At 44.6% G+C, this 19,613-nt stretch overlaps 1 protein-coding gene across 2 annotated transcripts in view; it reads left to right on the top strand.

Annotated features, from left to right (window-relative positions):
• Positions 1–19,613, top strand: part of dag1 (dystroglycan 1) — a 101,760-nt gene that overhangs the window by 29,529 nt on the left and 52,618 nt on the right. Inside the window, exon 1 of one of the 2 annotated variants that reach the window (XM_072472081.1) lies at positions 12,895–13,042. The exons of the other annotated variant lie outside the window; for it this stretch is intronic. The gene's annotated coding sequence lies outside the window, so the exon portion shown is untranslated. Of the gene's footprint in view, positions 1–12,894; positions 13,043–19,613 lie in introns of those variants that run through there. 2 annotated transcript variants of the gene reach the window in all.

Below are 19,613 nucleotides of genomic sequence, written 5' to 3'. Positions count from 1 at the left end.
CGACTCGCTAGGTAGTACTCTCGCTTCATTCACTAGGTTGTGGGTTCAAGTCCACTGCGCACAAATCTGGACTTGACATTGCATCCAGCTCTGAGTGAGCGCAGCATAGTTGGACTCTGCCATTCAGGTGTAATGTTAAATTGAGGCCCCCATCTGTTCATGTGGAAATGAAAATTCCCGTGGGCATTCTTTTGAAGAGAAGCTAGGTGGTTCTTCCCTGTGTGTTGGCCAATATTCCCCCCTGAACTGACATCACTAAAAGCAGATGATCTGATCATTTATGACACTACTGATCAGTGGGAGCTAGCTATGAGAATATTGTCTATTTCCTACATCATAACATTAATTGCATTTCAAAGAAACTTAATTGGTTGTGATATGTACTCCTGGGTTGCTTCAGGACCCTAATTCCTGAAGACTTCCAGACAATCCAGGAAGATTGTCAACCCTCTCAGGTTATTGGTTTTCAGTGCCCTCTTCCCACAGTCTTTTACCCAGCACAAGGCATGTTCGGCACTCTAGCTATTCTGAGCCAATAAAGCAGTGGTAATGAGAAGAAGAGATGCCTCCATTTCTGAATTTCTTTAATTTGTTATACAGTCACTGCTTAGTGATTCCTTGTGGATTGCCTTGGAATTCATTTTTGATGGAACTGTTCAAATTTACGTGTAACCCTCGCCGCAGATACAGCGATGCTAGAGTGAGAAAGTCATTTGAAGTCTTGCTTACTGGTCCACGTTCTCAAAGAGAAAATCAACACTTTGTTCTTGCGCTTAATGAGTACCCTTGAGTTCAGTGCTTAGACCCATTGACTCTGTTCTGCTGACCACATTTACCCCTCTTTTACCACTCCAAAGGCACCTTTACACAGGGATTTGTTTAACAGGAAAGTAAAGTCTCTGCGCTCCCTCTGCATTTACACTGCTCAAACTAGCTCCACAACCCCAATGGACAAAGAAATAGACCAAGTTGCAAAAAAAAAAAGGCTTTGGATTGGGGGAGAGTGGATTTTAGTAAAATAAGGCCGGATCTGGCCAAGGTAGACTGGAAAGAGTTACTTGTGCGGAAATCTTCAGAAGAGCAGTGGGGGTACAGGTCCAACATGTTCTCCCTAGGATAATAGGCAGGAGTAACAAGCCCGGAGAACTATGGATGACCAGAGACGTTCAGGATATGATTAGAAGGAATTAAGAAAGCAATTAGGAGAGGAAATATGAGAAAGCTCTGGCTGTAAAAGTAGGGTAAATCTCAAGATATTCTATAAGTATATCAATGGGTAGAGGATAACCAGGAAAAGAGTAGGGCCCATTAGGGTCCAAGGGGGAAATCTATGGGTGAACTCTGTGGACACTGGTAGGGTGTTGAACGAATACTTCACATCTGTCTTCACCCAATTGAATGAGGAGGTAGATATGGAACTCTGGGATAGTGACTGTGAGGTACTTTAGCAAATTGACATAGGGAGTGACAAGGTTTTGGAGGTGTTGGCAGGCTTAAAAGTGGACAGATATCCAGATCCGGATGAATTGTGTCCCAGGATGCTGTGGGAAGCGAGGGAGGAGATTGTATCGACTTTGACCCAAATTTTTAATTCCTCTCTGGCACCTCCACGGTGATCAGAGGACTGGAGAACAGCTAATGTGGTCTTACTATTTAAGAAAGGTTGTAGAGGGAAGCCAGGGAACTACAGACCAGTGAATCTTGTGTCAGTGGTACGGAAACTATTGGAGGATTTTTTTATTTTTAATTTCCAATTAAGAGGCAATTTTAGCGTGGCCAATCCACCTACCCTGCACTCTTTTAGTGTGGGGGTGAGACCCACACAGACACTGGAAGAATGTGCAACTCCTCACAAACAGTGACCTGGGGCCAGGATCGAACCCGGCTCCTCGGTGCCATGAGGCAGCAGGTTAGGGGCTGGTTTAGCACAGTGGGCTAAATAGCTGGTTTGTAATGCAGAACAAAGCAACAACGCGGGTTCAATTCCCTTGCCAGCCTCCCCGAACAGACGCTGGAATGTGGCGACTAGGGGCTTTTCACGGTAACTTCATTGAAGCCTACTTGTGACGATAAGTGATTATTATTATTATAACCACTGCACCACCTTGCCACCCTTTTGGAGAAAATTCTGAAAGAGTATCTCTCGCCACTTGGAGAGGCACGGTTGGATCAGGAATAATCAGCATGGATTTGTCAGAGGGATGTCATGCCTAACAAATTTGATTGAATTTTTTGAGCATGTGATCAGGTGTGTAGATGAGGGTAGTGCAGTTGATGTAGTTTACATGGATTTCAGCAAAGCCTTTGACAAGGTCCCACATGGATTGGAGGAGAGTGGATTTTGGTAAAATAAGGCAGGATCTGGCCAAGGTATAACAAAGGCAATGATCATGGGATACAGGGTAACCTGATATTGAAATTGGTTACCTGTAGGAGACAGAGGATGATAACAGATGGCTGCTTTAGTGACTAAGTCAGTGGCCAGTGGCGTACCACAGGGATCTGTGCTGGGTCCCCTATTGTTTGTCATTTATATAAACAATCCTAAACTGTGCCAACAAGTGGCGTCTGCTCACTCGTGCTTGATTGGGTGGAGCCAGAATCACTGGCTCCAGATATCGGCATCACTTTGATCCAGACATGGACCAAAGAATTGGATGCCAGGAAAGTGATGAGAGTAGCTGTCCTTAACATCAAGGCAGAATTTGACTGAATGTAGCCCCAAGGAGCCCTAGAAAAACATAAAAAGTTAAAGGGAAATCCTTCTGGTGACTGGAATTGTGCGTAATGTAATGGAAAATAGCTGTCGTTGTCAGGCAAATCGCCACAACTGCAAGGCTGTCACTTCAGATGAACCTCCGGCAAGCATCCTTTTAGCTTCCAACCATTTTGAGCTGTTTCATCAATGACCTTCTCTTTTTGTCATAAGGTAGGAGTGGGTCCTTTGACTCCACCGTGTTTAGCTTCAGTTGGCCATGGTCTCTTGCTCCTTTAGACAAGAGCAGAGTACTGTGGATGCTCCAGTTATTGGGCAGCAGAGTTGATGTTTGGGTCAGCAGCCCTTCATCAGAACTTGGAAGAGTTTCCAAGATGCAAAGCGAGGTGAATGAAGAAGTAAAGTACAAAATGTGGGTTACGTGATAGGGTGGAAGACTGGAGTGATTAAATGTCCAAGGGGATGATAGATAAAAAATAAATAAATAATGGGACAAGTTGTTTTTTTTTTAAACTAAAAGCGGCATCTGAAGGAGGTGTAAATGTAAAACCCAGAATCCTGTCTCCCCAAAAAAGAGATGGGGACAAAGGCTATGCTCTGAAATTGTTGAACTCCATTGAGGTCTAGAAGGCTGTAAAGTGCTTGCTGAAAGGTGAGGCACTGTTCCCCAAGCTTATGATGAGTTTAACAATGCAGAGGGTGCGGACAGAATGGGAGTGGGACAGTGAGTTAGCATGACCGATGACTGGAAGATCGAGGTCATGCAAGGAGACCGAATGCAGGTGATCCACAAAGCAATCACTAAATCTGCATTTAGTTTCCCCAGCGTAGAGCAAATCACATTGTGAGCAGCAACTACAGTTGACTAAATTGAAAGAAGTACGAGTAAATTGCTACTTCACCGTGAAGTGTTTGGTGCCTTGGATGATGAGAAGGGTGGAGGTAAGAAGGCAGACGTTGCATTTTCTGGGCATTTTTGTTGTATGGGATGGTGCATGTGAGAGAGAGGGGGGTGATAGTCACGACCGAGGATTGGACCAGTCTCCGAGGGAGTGGTCCCTTCAGAAGGAAAAGAGTAGATGTTGCATTACATTTCAGGTGGCAGAGGAAGATTAATTGCATAAGACAATGAAGACAAGGGGAATTTTTCATATTTCTCGGAGGGTGAGAGGATGAGAGTAGAAGTGTGTCAAATGGAGCAGTCACGGTTGAGCAAACTGTCAACTACAGTGAGGGGGAAATTGCTGGGCAAAGACCTAATGCTAGTATACGAGGTTGCATTGTTGGAACAGAGTACAGAGAAGGAGGAAGTGGGAGAATGGGAAAGTCCTTGCAGGAAGCAAGGAAGTGTCGTTGGGGTAGCTGTGAGGGGTCAGTGGGCTTATTGTGAATATAGGCCAATAACCTATCCCCAGAAATTGAGACTCAGAAGCTGAGGAAACATAAGTTGTTGATGGACCATGCCAAGGTGAGGGAAGGGTAGAATTGGAAACCGTTCCGGGCGAGAGCAGGTAAGCATCAGTAATCAATAATGTACAAAGGAGGGGGATGGATTTCAGTGGGATTGGAACAAAGACTGTTCCAAATATCCCGTGAAAAAGCAGTGTACCTATGATCCATATGGATTCCCATAGCAACACCTTTTTATTTGGAAGAGTGAGTGGCAATAAAGACGTTCTTCAATGGGAAAACGGGTTCAGCCAGGGGAGCAGGGTGCTGGTGGTTGGGGAGTAATTGAATTTCCATTCAAGGAAGTAGCAGAGAGCCCTCAAACTGCAGTGAAAGATGGCGATGCAAGTGGACATCAAGATGATTGGGTCAGTAAATTGGAAACTGAAAGTGGCAGAAGGTGTCGGAGGAGTCAGATGTAGAAGGGAAGATGACTGAACGAGGGAGAAAAAATAGTCGAGATTGGAAGAAATCAATTGTGTGGGACACGGACGGACAGAAATGATGAGTTTACCAGGGAGGTCCTGTTTGCGGATTTTGGGAAGGAGATTGATGGAGCGTGTGTAAGGTTTGGGAGACTGAGGTTGTTGATCATGGAGCGAAGGTATCCAGGGGAGATTAGGTCAGTGACGTCTGTATAGCCTTCTGGACTCGCCAAATTTAAACTCTTTCTTTTGTTGGCAGCTGTTGAGGTTTCTGCTTTTCACATTTAAACCATTCTAGACTCCTCTTTTGTTTCTGTACTTGTTCCATTATCATCTCTTTATGGCTCACACCATCTATCTCTTTGTCATTTAATCTCTCCTCCCTTCCACACTTGCCTTTTGTTCTTCCCCTCCCTCTTTCCCCTGTCGTGTAAAACTGTCACGTTGCAAAGTACTTGGGAGTTTTGACGATAGGTCATTGACCTGGAACATTAACTCTCCATCTGTCTGAACAGCATTTTCTGTTTTATTTCGCTGTTGCTTGGACCACTTTGCAATCCCTTCTCAAATGTGTACCAGTGTGGACAAGAATGGGATTGGGCTGAATTGTGATGCCTTTCATGGTCAAATATCTGGGCTGAACTTTTTTTAGGGGGAGTGGTCAGTTGGCTCTGCAGTAAATGGTGACATGTTCAAGGAAGGGGTGAAAAAGTGGCGAAGTGTAAAATATTCTGAAATGAAGAAGCAACTGTTTATTTCTCAATAGATACAGTGCATGTTAGAGAATAGGCTGCATCCAGGCGGTGGAATGAATCCGTGGAGCTGAGAATCCTAGAATGAATCATAGTGGTAACAGCATAGAAGGAGACAGTTTGGCCCTTCCATGTCTGTGCTGACTCTCTAAGAGCAATTAATCGAGTCTCCATCTTCAGATACTTATTCAATTGCCTTTTGAAGGTAACAATTGAATCTCCATCACAGACTCGGGGAGTGCATTCCAGATTCTAACCACCCTTAGGTAAAAATGTTTCCAGGTGTTGTCATTTGTTTTTATGCCATTCATTGCTGCCCTCTGGTTCTTGTCTCTCCCGCCAATGAGAACAGGTTCCCTCTAACTACTCTGTCCAGACTCTTCATGATTCTGAACATTTCTTATCAAATATCTCAAACTGGGGCTGGTTTAGCATACTAGGCTAAATAGCTGGCTTGTAATGCAGAACACAAGGCAACAGCGCGGGTTCAATTCCCATACCATCCTCCCCAAACAGGTGCTGGAATGTGGCGACTAGGGTTTTTTCACAGTAACTTCATTGTGACAATAAGCTATTATTATTATTGTTATTAATAAACTTCTTTAAGGAGAGCAACCCCAGTTTCTCCTGCCCACAAAGTCCCTCATCCCTGGAAACATTCTCACAAATCTTTTTGGCACCTGCGAAAGCCTTTTCACGTGTTTCCTGAAGTGTGGAAGCAGGATTGAACATAATACTGCAGTTGGGGCCAAACCATTGTTTTATTAATGTTCACCATGGTGCTCTTGCTTTTATACTAGGCCAGCATTTATAAAGCCCAGGATTCCCTCTGCCTTTTTACCTGCCCCAAGATTTGTGCACAAATACACCAGATCTCGCCCTTTTGTTTTATATTGCCTCTTCTCGCCCTTTCTGCATTGGGCTGTAACAGCATGGAGCCCGGTATAATACTGAAATAAAAGCAGAACGTTATGGAAAAACCTGGGTCCAGCAGCATCTTGAAAAACCTCAGGTCTGGCAGCATCTGTCGAGAGAAAAACAGTCAACGTTTTTAGAGTCTGTGATTCCTCTCCAGAGATGGAGCCATATGGATTCAGCAGAGATGGAGTCATATGGACTCAGCATTAACTCCGTCTCTCCACAGATGCTGCCAGAGTGGCTGAGTTTTCCCAACATTTTCTGTTTTTATTTCTGATTCCAACATCCACAGTATTTTGCTTTTATTTCTAGATACACGAGTTTGACTTGAACCTCCAAACTTCCACTAAAATTTTTCCTTTGAGAAAAGATTTTTTCCCCCCCCCACGATGCGTTCAGCATTGAAGTATAAATGACAAACCTTCCACCTCCTGAGAGTCCTCTGTTTAGCACAGGGCTAAATTGCTGGCTTTGAAAGCAGACCAAGGCAGGCCAGCAGCACGGTTCAATTCCCGTAACAGCCTCCCCGAACAGGCGCCGAAATGTGGCGATTAGGGGCTTTTCACAGTAACTTCATTTGAAGCCTACTTGTGACAATAAGCGATTTTCATTTCATTTTGCATTTCAATGCTTCCAGGAAAGACAGAGTGGTGCTTCAGTTTAAAAAAAATAAAAAATAAAAATAAATAAATAAAAAAAATTCAAGGGTGAATGAACATCCTTTAATTTCTTACGTTGTCTTTTATTGCTTAAGCTAGAGTGCTACTGACATCAAAAGAATCTGGATTTGGTAGAGTGACTTAGCTCAGGAGTATAAAGAAGCTGAAGTAATATCTATTGGCTCAGTGAGTTTGTGCAGTGAGTGACTGGGGCTGTTTCTGTGAAAAAGGGAGGCGATTACAGGGTGATGGTTACTTAAAATTGCAAGGGATGAGGCAGTGTAGGGAGAATCGGACTGCTTCCAGTAATTTAAGGGTTTATAATGAGGAACATGGAGAAAAGATTAAATGTAGGAGATTTATCGGAGCGTGACAGTTTTTAAAAAAACATATGGGTTCTAGAATGTACTATCAGCGTTTGTGCTCTAAGCACTGATTATGTCAACATTTTAGGAATAGATTGAATTTATGGTGTTTTAAAATAAATTTAGAATACCCAATTCATTTATTCCAATTAAAGGGCAATTTAGTGTGGCCAATCCACCTCCCCAGCACATCTTTGGGTTGTGGGGGCGAAACCCACGCAAACACTGGGAGAATGTGCAAACTCCACACGGACAGTGTCCCAGAGCCGGGTTCGAACCTGGGAGCCAACCACTGCGCCACCGTGCTGCCTCGGATTTATGGTTAAAGAAAAGTGGCGTGGGGGGGCTGAACTCTAGGCGAATGCATGGAATTAGAACTACGCCTCGTTGAAGTTGAAAGATTTTTAGTACACATTCACCTATTCCTTGGACTCTTTCTCCCTGTTGGCAACTGTGTTCAGTGTTGTAAGGTACTGCACAACAGTGACATTTCTAAAACCTACTATTTCATTGAACTTTCTGAAGAGGGACTAAAAGCTGACTGGTGTCGGCAACACTTTTTATTGGTGGTTGGTGATGTGGTCTTGCCAAAAATGTGTTCTCAAGATAGGATCCCCAGGACACCAAATTGCATTGCAACAGGGCTCCAGTGTACCAAATTGTACCACTTCACACACCCCTGCTTACATTTCATATGCCACTGGCATTCCTCCAGCACTTCTGTCCTTTTGAAGTCTATCACCAACCTCCCCCTCGATTCACAATATTTCCAAGCTTTATGTCATCTGCAAATTTTGAAATCGTGCCCTGTGCACCCAAGTCTGTCATTAATGCCGATCAAGACGAGCAGTGGTCTATTACATAAATCCATTGCTCAGCAATACATGTCAAACCCTGTGATTGTTGGAACAGTGAGTGATTGCTACTGATGATTGTTGTCAAGGGTTGGCCAGACCAAGTGCGGGTGCCTCCCATAGTGATATTTTTTAATTTTTCCCAATTAAGGGGCAATTTAGCATGGCCAATCCACCTACCCTGCACATCTTTGGGTTGTGGGGGTGAGACCCAGGCAGACACTGGGAGAATGTACAAACTCCACACGGATCAAACCCGGGTCCTGGGCGCTGTGAGACAGCAGTGCTAACCACTGTGCAACCCTACCACGCCTCCCATGGTGATTTTTGAATTCCATGATCTCTGGTTTAGTAATCTAGGACAATGTTGTACATGTGAGTGCCATTTGCACTCTGTGCAATTGCCATCTGTACCATCCTTTTTTATTCTTGGTTTGCGAGCTTTGCTGGCGAGGCCAGTTTTAATTACTCATGAGAAGGTGGTTGCGAGCTGCCTACTTGAAGCACTTGGGTCCATATGGTGTAGATACACCAACAGTGCATCCTTTTGGGCTAGGTTTCTGCCTGCAGGCCCTGACCTGTTGGGGTCTGATCCCTTGCATTTTTTTGGTTGCCCCTTGCAGTCACTGATTCATGTTTATTGTGGTTCTAAGAGTTGCTTAAAGGAAGAAGCTTCTAGATGTTAGCAAAAATGGTAGGCCTGAGGATTGGGAGGATCTTAACAAAGAGAATGCGAGGGTAAACTAGCACGAGACAAAAACGAATTGTACAAGCTTCTCAACAGATATGCTTTCAAAAAAAGAAGATATTCATGAAAGTAAAGGTGGATCTGTGGAGGAGAAGACGGACAAAGTTATAATGGGAGGGTTGAGGAAAATGGTAGGGACACTAAGCAAATATTTTATTTATCTTCATGGAAGAAGACACTAGATAAATCTCGAAATAATGGCCAATCAAGGATCCTGTGAGAATAAGTAACTAAAATTAGTGTTAGTAAAATAAATAGTTCCAATAATTTCTCCAGTACTAAAGTTGACCAATCGCCTGGACTTGATGACCCACATCCTTTTGACTTTAGGAGGTAGCTACAGAGATACGTGTAGTGTAAGATTCTATTAGAAACCTCCATGGATTGGGAGGTAGGAAGCAAATATAACCCTCACAATTTTAGGAAGGAGGGAGAGAGTAAACGGCGAACTAGAGGCCTGTTAGCCTAAAGTCAGTGGTGGGGAAAAATACGAAGTTCTGTTATTTTGGGCAATGATTAGATAGAGTCATAGAATTTACAGTGCAGAAGGAGGCCATTCGGCCCATGTCCGCACCAGCTCTTGGAAAGAGCACCCTACTTAAACCCACGCCTCCACCCTATCCCCATAACCCCACTTAACCTTTTGGACAACAAGGGTCAATTTTTAGCATGGTCAATCCACCTAACCTGTACATCTTTGGACTGCGGGAGGAAACCGGAGCACCCGGAGGAAACCCATGCAGATACAGGGAGAATGTGCTTTGCAAACTCCACAAGCACAGTCACCCAAGGCAGGAATTGAACCAAGTCGCTGGAGCTGTGAAGCAGCAGTGCTAATCACAGTGCCACCGTGCCGCCCAAGTAAAGAACGTATACAAATGAAGAAATCTTAAACCCTGATTATATAGAGCTTTGGTGAGGCTCATCTGGAACACTACAATTTGGTCTCCCTTCCTAAAAAAGGTCTTAACTCTCCCCAGAGGAAGTGAAACAATGGTTGTTTCTGGGGATGAGGAGATTATCCTGTTAGAGTTGCGGTAGATCAGCTGTGATATTACACAGGTTCTAGAGGCTCTGTTTCTTGTCTTCTTTGGGTCTTGGTACCTCTGGTACTCACCAAGTAGACTTCACGTGATTTTTGTCCTTGCTCAGCTATCCCAGTGATCAAAAGCATGTACCTTGTCTGATATGTCCTTTCCTTGGCCACAACCCATTCAGAAGGAATGGGGTGGATTATAGGGTGGAGTTTGCTCCACCTTGAAAGCTTTGCTCAAATGTCATAAATAGAAATAATTGGAAAAATGTCTGGATTCATTGTCAGATCTTGGTCACTTTGTAGATTGAAGGAATGCTTCAATTCCTTTTAGTTCAGTTCAAACTTAATTATCCACCTCCCTCTGTGATTGGCATTGGTCTGTATGTCCAATGCATTTTGAGCAGGGTTTCTCTATATCCTACCCTGTGTACATGACCAGATTTGATCTAGGGGGAAGACATTGGCCTCTCTCTCTTCCCCCACCCACCAATAAATCCCAAAGAGAAAACAGTGGGCCGAGTGTACTGTGATCCCAAATAATAATACTGACTCGGACCAGGGATCTGGCTGAGTTCTGTTACCAAATGCACATATCATGAGGAATGATTACAATCAGTGTGTGAAGTTCCACATATTGTGGTATACAAGAAAACTTTCTGATGCATTCCACAAGCTCCAATTCTGTTGCTCGAGGCTTGCTTTCTAATACAGAAACATTAACACACCCTTCATTGTCACGCGCATTATGGATGGCACCGAGAGACCGCCTTTGTTGGGGAGAATGTTGGTGTGGTTGCTGTCTCATGAAGTCTTTTAAAAGCTTACCTAAAGATAATTGATATGTATGCGAATTTAGCCTCCTTTTCCTTCATTGTTAAGTCTGATGCTTTCTCGGTTTCCCCAGCCACCTCCCAAGATAGTACTGATTGCCTTACAGGTCCACAACCTGGGCATTTACAGTGACAAACAGAACCTCTTTTGCACAGTAAAATGTCCCACATACAAATACCAGGCCATAACAGAAGATGTTGGAATCCATGATCTCGAGACCTTGGAGAGGGTTCAGATGAGATTTACTAGGACGATGACCGTATCAGTTTTGTGGAGACACTTGAAAAGTTGTATTTGTTAGAAATGGTTAAATTTTTTGTATTCATAATTTTCAACACTTCTGTGTAGTGTTTGGATGGAGTTTAAAAAAAAAACTGTTTCCGGAGCAACAAGATTGGAGGCCAGAGGACAGGGATTTGAGGTAATTGGCAAAAGCACAAGGAAAAAGAAATTAATTATGCAGCGAGCTGTTACAATCTGCAACGCACTGCATGAAACGTGGTGGAAGCATATTCAATAGTTTTCAGATAGAAATTGGATAAATATTTTAAGTGGGGAAATTTACAGGCATCTAAGGAAAGTGGGAATAATTGAATACAACTCTCCAAGTGGTGGCACAGGCCCAATGAGTTCAGTGGCCTCCTCCTGTGCTGTATCATTCTCCGGTTTGTGATGAAAGATGTTTTTGAGTTTGAAAGATGGGAGATTTGGGGAGAGAACTCTGAGTTTGTGACCTAGATGGTTGAAAGCCAATTTGCTGAGGGTGGGGCAAAAGGATGCACAAAAGACCAGTGTTGAGGGTAAGCAGAGTTCCCAGATGGTTTTAGGACTCTGGGAGTGACCCTGCGTGCTGAATCTTGGCACAGTTGGGGGAAAACGTGCGTGAGGGTGGAATGGTGATGTTGTTTCCTGAGCGTTGCAACCTTTCCAATAGCCAGGGAAGGCTTTTGTGGGTTACCCAAGCCTTATCCCTAGGTAATGTGTAAGTATTCCACAAGGGTTTTCCTGTTTTGATACAGAAACCGTGCACATGAGCCATGGTAAAGTAAGACGAGACTAACCTTGCAGCATCATGAGTCACAACATTTTTACATCAAAAAGATGTGTGTTGAGATACGGCTCAAGGTGGTGTGGCCGTGACATTTCAAAGACTTGACTGCATTATTCGTTTCTGAAAATTCCTGACATGTTTGCTCACTGACTTGGATTCCTGGTGATGCCAAGTAAATCTGAGGGTGGGGCAGCCCTACTAGTTGGAGGCGTACCCGGAACTGCATTTATAGGGAGCCCCAAGTGGATAAATGCTTCTGGGTGCGAAACAGTACGTTGAGGCAGTAACTTGTGATCTCACAGCTATGAATAAATTCAAAGATAACACCTCTCATCCAGCCTAGCAGAAACAGTAGTGTTGCTTAAAAGAAACCTTTTAATGAAGTTGTGCTACATGGTTTGTCTAACCCTGTGCAGTTAGTGGCTCAAGGAATTGAAAAACAATAACATCGAGGCTGGGGTTGGGAACAAGCTATGTTCTCATGATCTATTTTTGTTCCTTGTTTTGCTTTGATGACTGCAGACTAAAGAAGGTTGATGAGGGGGGATAAGGGCGGGGGGATAAGGGCGGGGGAGCTACTGGACAGTGCACTGCAGCCACTTCTAATGTAACCACCCACACACTAGGCTGTGAAATTCTGTCAGGTTTAGGAAAGTTTGTTCCCCGGCAAAGTGAATTCTGTTGTACGGAATGAGATGCGGAACGAGTCCGTGTACCTTTTTCATTAGAAATTCCTCCCTTCCAAAAGACACCATTTCCCTGGAGTTGCAGCAAACTCGTTTTTTCCAGAAATCAGGGCTTTGTTTGGTTACCGTAGAAACAGGATGTTGAGGAATTGACTCTTCCACAGAGGGAAAGGGTCAGAAAGGTTTTTCTTCAGCCATTCTTTGTTCAGCTGTACAAGGGCCTTTTCTCTGGCCATGGACGATCAGAGGGCCTGCAATGCTGGCCCCTCACTTCAATTGAATATAAATTACCTCCATTCAGAGGTTTCAAATAACCTGCTTTGGGGGTGAGACACGCAAACAAGAGCTACAGCTCTGCAGAGTTCTAACACGGAGTTTGAGCTGTGGAGGATCGTATACAGCGTGAGCCAGACACAGCCAACTCCCCAGACACAAGTGACACTTGTATGCCCCCCACCCCACCCTACGGCCAGAGCATCGCAAGGACGTCTAGTCATTTATTGCAACAGCGCAGATACTCGGATACTGAGATTGAAAGCTAAGAGATCAAATGTCTGTATGTTTATACTTGGTGTATTATTATGCATCTTATTTAAATCCATTGCTGACCTCATTAATAGGTTATGTGGCATTTGTTGTTGTTACCTGTGTATGTATGTTGTATTTAACTGCAGTTAGTTCTAATTCTGTTAGTTATTTAAATGTTTAACTAGTTGCTCCTGCTTTTGAGTGCATATTGTATTTTAAGCTATATTTTTATATATTTAAAGAAGATCGACTTTAAGATTCAACTACCTTTTTGTGGTCAAGTTACCACAGTTTATATTTCTGATCCTGACTCGCAATCTCTGTTTATCTGTCCCCCTCTGTCAGTCTTTTTACCAGCTCTTCGAGTTCGCCCATAGCCATCCCTCACCTCCCCCGTCCTCTCGCCTTTGCACAAGATTGCACTTATCATTCCGTCATTCACTCTGTATTCCCCCACTCTTCAAGCCCCCTCCCATCCCCATCTTCCCAATAAAAAGGGCTGCTTGAGTTAAGGAACTGTTGAAAGCATTTGAGGTTATGCTTTTACTTGCTGTTTCTATGGAGCACAAAAGAAGCTGTTCTTTAAATTGTTCCCATGGAGCATCCATCAGTGATCTTATTCACACTTATCACAGAATCACAGAAAATACAGCGCAGAAGAGGCCCTTCGGCCCTTCGAGTCTGCACCAACACTTGATAAAACCCTGACCTACCCACCCAATCTCATTTGTCAGCATTTGGCCAATAGCCTTGTATGTTATAACGTGCCAAGTACCCATCCAGGTACTTTGTCAAGGATGTGAGGCCTCTACCACTCTCCCAGGCTAGATTTTTATTTAAATGTTATCGAAGTGAGTCCTCATTGTGGGTCTGTGTGAGTGTGGGTCTGTGAGAGTGTCGAGTGAAGGCAGGATCAGGCTTGTCTGTGGTCATTCCCCTGATTTAGTTGCAAATACTTGTCTGGCGACATTAGCAATGATCACATTGGTGATGTAACAGAAGTGGGTTGTAACTTTGAGAGAGTCAGCACCTTTAGGAAACGTGAAAATTGGTGGGGCAGAGGAATGAAAAGTGAGCCTTGAAATGTTGTTTCCTATTCTTTGCACTGCTTCATGTCAGCTTCGTGATGCAGCTGGGTGAGTGATCTGATCCTTGAGCTGCTGTCTTTAGGTGCTGTGGCAAAGATTTTTAGTTTTCAGCCCAGTTCTTTGTCGTAGCAGGTTTGTGAATTTGTAACTGTGGCATTGTTGAAGCAGAGCCCTGAACAAGTGTGGATCTTGATAAAGATCAAGTGTAGGAAGCTCAAGCACATTACACAGACTTTTTAATTTCCACCGTTTCTGAAACACTGCCTTTGTTGTTGTACCAGAGTAACAGAGGAGTCCATTGTAGTCCCAGCCTGAGGAAAAGTTGAACTCTATGATGGTGTGTTTATAATCATATTTGTCAGTGTATAATCCAGTGTTGTGCAGACAAAAACAACAGGGGCGTGTCTCTTATTTGTAAGTCATCGAACGCCAGCACAAGTTTTAATTTGAGTTGTTGGGGCCTTTTGTGAAGTAAACTAATGGGTGTGCAGATATTTCAGAATATGTCTTAATATGTACAAAATGTAATTGCTGCAGAGTCTTTCTAAGCTGCATAATACTAGGGTGAAGCAGTACGGTTCGGCTTGTTTTTAAAGTTCACGTTGTGGCATTCAGCTGCCAACTCTCCTTATTTCACTTGCTAAATCCAGCTCCTGTAGTCTGGTTACAGCAATTAACCAGCAGCAATCTGGACCGAGTGCACTGGCCAACTAAATCTGAATCAAATGCTCAATACCAGAGCACCCCTAATGGAGAAAGGAGGTGGTGATAACCGCTTGACATCAGGTGGGTATTATACAACCTACATCGGAGTTACGTGTTCTTGACCTTTCATAGCAGCATCAACATGATTGTAGTCCTAATGAAGCAAACTGGTTCTAGGATTATTTGTACTTGCTACTAAATGGAAACATTTTGCCTTAATTTGATAAGGCAGAAGGTCAGCAGAGCAATGTATCAATTCAGTACACCACCCTAATTTGTTTTGTTTTTGATCTGTTGGATTTCACTCCACCAAATCGTCATGCCAACCTCAAAGATGAGAAAGATTGTGAAAGAATTGGCCTTGTGTTGTATTTCTTTCTGTTATCCAGCTGTTGCTCCAGTGCTGAGGAGGTGCTGGATTGTCGGAGATGTCCTTTTTGGATGAGACACTCCCTCTCCTCTCCTCCCTCCCCCTCCCCCTCTCTCTCTCTCTCTTTCTTCCCCCCCCCCCCCCCCCCCCCGGGTGGTTTGTGTGTTTCGAACACCACAACAGTGACTGTTCAAAAGTAGTGAATTCGCTGTGAACTGCTGCGATGTCCCAAGATGCAAAATAGATCCAACTTCTTTATTCCTCAATTCGGAAAAATGCCCAGCTGTTTCCTTTGTGTCCCACTAATTGGTGAGGATATTAAAAAAAAAATAGCTACTTCCATTTCCGCTGGTGTTCAACTGAGGGTACATACAGTGTCCCAAAGTTATAATAAGCCTATTGTATGTTGACTGTGGTCATTGCAAAATAGGGTCACAGCAAGGGACAGAGTCTCAAGTTCTATCCCCTAACTAAGAAATCATTTCTTAAATAAAAACCTTTGCTTCTGTGTCACTTGTTTATTTTCTATTCATTTTGGGGACCATGACATTGGAAAGGCCAGCATTTATTGCCCATCTTTACTTGCCCTTGAGGGTGGTGGTGAGCTGCTATCTTGGGCTGTTGCAGTCCATGTGGTAAAGGTGCTGTGTATTTGAGTTGTGTGCACACATTTGTGAATGTTGGAAGAAGATACTGCTTAGGCTGTTGACCTGCTTTGTGCAGATAGCTATTGAACGTTTTGGGTATTATTGCAGCTGAACCCAAGCAAGTGAAGATTATTCCATTATAACCCTCATTTGTGCCTTGGAGGAGAAAGAGAGTTCGGGGGAGTCAGGAGGTGAATCATACATTGCAAAATACCCTGTCTGTAGTAGTCACAGCATTCCGTCAGCTGATCTGGCTGTGCACTCTCAGCAGTTCATGTGAGTGACCCAAACTGTGGGATATGGTGAGGCCCCGGATCCGTATAGTGGTATTGTCTCTAGACTAGTAATCCAGAGACCCAGGATAATGATCTGGGAACCGGTTCAAATCTCACCACGGCAGGTGATGGAATTTAAACTCAATAAAATATCTGGAATTAAAAGTCTAATGACCATTGTCGCAAAAATCCATCTGGCTCACTGATGTCCTTTTAGGGAAAGAAATCTGCCATCCCCACCTGGTCTGGCTTACATGTGACTCCAGACCCACAGCAATGTGGTTGACTCTTAAATACCCTTGAAATGGCCTAGCAAGTCACTCAGTTGTATTAAACCGCTACGAAAAATGAAACTGGGCGGACCACCCGGCATCGAACCAGACACCAGAAATGACAACGGCAAGCCCAGCTATGCAGATCCTGCAAAGTCCTCCGTACTAACATCTGGGGGGTTTGTGCCAAAGCTGGGAGAGCTGTCTCACAGACTAGTTAAGCGACAACCTGACATAGCCATACTCACAGAATCATACCTTACAGACAATGTCCTAGGCACCATTATCACCATTCCTGGGTATGTCCTGCTGGTGGTGGTGGTGGCACAGTGGTATACAATCAGGAGGAAGTTGCCCTGGGAGTCCTCAACATTGACTCTGGACCCAATGAACTCCATGGCTTCAGGTTAAACATGGGCAAGGAAACCTCCTGCTGATTACCACATACTGCCCATCATTAGCTGTTGAATCAGTACTCCTCCATGTTGAACACCACTGGGAGGAAGCACAGAGTGGCAAGGGTGCAGAATGTTCTCTGGGTGGGGAACTTCAATGTCCATCACCAAGAGTGGCTCGGTAGAACCACCATAGACCAAGCTGGCCGGGTCCTAAAGGACATAGCTGCTAGACTGGGACTGCAGCAGATGGTGAGGGAATCAGCAAGAGGTAAAGACATACTTGACCTCATCCTCACCAATCTGCCTGCTGCTGATGCATCTGCCTGCTGCTGATGCATCTGTCCATGACCGCATCGGTAGAAGTGACAACCGCATAATCCTTGTGGAGATAAAGTCCGTCTTCATATTAAGGATACCTCCCATCGTGTTGTGCTGCATTACTACCATGCTAAATGGGATAGACTTTGAACAAATCTAGCAACTCCAAACTGGGCATCCATGAGGGGCTGTGGGCTATCAACGGCACCGTTGTATTCGACCACAATCTGCAACCTCATGGCCTGGCATATCCCCCACTCTACCATAACTACCAAGCCAGGGGATCAACCCTGGTTCAATGAAGAGTGCAGGAGAGTATGCCAGAAGCAACATCAGGCATAGCAAAAAATGAAATGTCAACCTGGCGAAGCTACAGCACAGGACTACTTGTGTGCCAAACAGTATAAGCAGCAAAATGAGCTAAGCGATTCCACAATGAACGCATCAGATCTAAGCTAAGCAATCCTGCCACATCCAGCTGTGAATGGTGGACAATTAAACAACTCACTGGAGGAGGAGGCTCCACAAATACCCCAATCCTCAATGATGGAGGAGCCCACCACATATGTGCAAAAGACGAGGCTGAGGCATTCGCAACAGTCTTTACCCAGAAGTGCCAAGTGGATGATCCATTTCCGTCTCCTCCGGACGTCCCCAGCATCACAGATGTCAGTATTCAGCCAATACGATTCACTCCACGTAATAGTAAGAAACTGCTGAAGACATTGGATGCTGCAAAGGCTAGGGGCCCTGACAATGTTCCAGCAATAGTACTGAAAACTTGTGCTCCAGAATTTGCTGCACCCCTAGCCAAACTGTTCCAGTACAGCTACAGCACTGGCATCTACCCGGCAATGTGGAAAATTGCCCAGGTATGTCCTGTATACAAAAAACAGGATAAATCCAACCCTGCCAATTACCGCCCTATCAGTCTACTCTCCATCAGCAAAGTGATGGAAGACGTCATCATCAATGCTATCAAGCAGCACTTACTTAGCAAAAACCTGCTCTTGCATGCTCAGTTTGGGTTCCGCCAGGGTCACTTAGCTCCTGAACTCAATACAGCCTTGGTTCAAACATTTTTTAAATATAAATTTAGAGTACCCAATTCACTTTTTCCAATAAGGGGCAGTTTAGCGTGTTCAACCCACCTACCTTGCACGTTTGTGTTGTGGGAGTGAAACCCACGCAAACATGGGGAGAATGTGACCCAGAGCCGGGATCGAACCTGGGACCTTGGCGCTGTGAGACTGCAGTGCTACCACTGCGCCACCGTGCAGCCCTGCCTTGGTTCAAACATGGACAAAAGCGCTGAATGCCAGAGGTAAGCTGAGAGTGACTGCCCTTGACATCAAGGCAACATTTGACCCGAGTGTGGCATCATTAGGCCCTACCTAAACTGGAGTCAGTGGGAATCAGGGATTTTCTCATTGACTCTCCTCTGGCTGGAGTCATAACTGGCACAAAGGAAGATGGGTGTGGTGGTTGAGAATCAATCATCTCAGCTCCAGGACATCACTGCAGGAGTTCCTCAGGGTAGTGTCCTTGGCCCAACCATCTTCAGCTGCTTCATCAATGACCTCCCTTCCACTGTAAGGTCAGTAGTGGGGATGTTAGGGCGGCACAGTGGTTAGCCCTGCTGCCTACAGCAGTGAAGATCCGGATTTGAATCCCGGCCCTGGGTCACTGTCTGTGTGGAGTTTGCATGTTCTCCCCGTGTCTGCGTGGTTTTCACCCCCACAACCCAAAGATGTGTAGGGTAGGTGGATTGGCCATGCTAAATTGCCCCTTAATTGGAAAAAATAATTGGGTACTCTAAATTTATTTAAAAAAGCAAGTGGGGATGTTTGCGGATGAATGTTCAGCCCCGTTCGCGACGACTCAGATAATTAAGCAGTCCATGTCCAAATGCAGCAGGACCTGGACAATATCCAGGTTGACAAGTGGCAAGTTACATTTCGTGTCAGGCAATGACCACCTCCTACAAGAGGGGATCTAACCATCGCCCCTTGACATTCAATGGCATTAGCATCACTGAATGCCCCACAATCAACATCCTGGGGGTTACCATTGATCAGAAACTGAACTGGACTAGCCATATTAATACCAGGCTACCAGGGCAGGTCAAAGGCTAGGATTCCTACAGCGTGTAACTCACCTCCTGACTGCCCAAAGCTTGTCCACCATCTACAAGGCACAAGTCAGGAGTGTAATGGTACGGCATGGTAGCACGGTGGTTAGCACTGTTGCTTCACCGTGTCAGGGTCCTGGGTTCGATTCCTGCTTGGGTCACTGTTTGTGCGGAGTCTGCACATTTCCCCCTGTGTCTGCATGGGTTTCCTCCAGGGGCTCCGGTTTCCTCCTGCAAACCGATGGTCGTGCTTGTTAGGTGAATTGGACATTCTGAATTCTCCCTCGGTGTACATGAACAGGCACCGGAGTGTGATGGCTAGGGGCTTTTCACAGTAACTTCATTGCAGTGTTAATGTAAGCTTCTTTGTGACAAAAATTATTATAATGGA

This window comes from Scyliorhinus torazame, chromosome 13, assembly GCF_047496885.1.
Source record: "Scyliorhinus torazame isolate Kashiwa2021f chromosome 13, sScyTor2.1, whole genome shotgun sequence".
Taxonomy (NCBI): Eukaryota; Metazoa; Chordata; class Chondrichthyes; order Carcharhiniformes; family Scyliorhinidae; genus Scyliorhinus; species Scyliorhinus torazame.
Note: the sequence above shows the minus strand (reverse complement) of the source record. Positions and strands in the feature narration are given on the sequence as shown.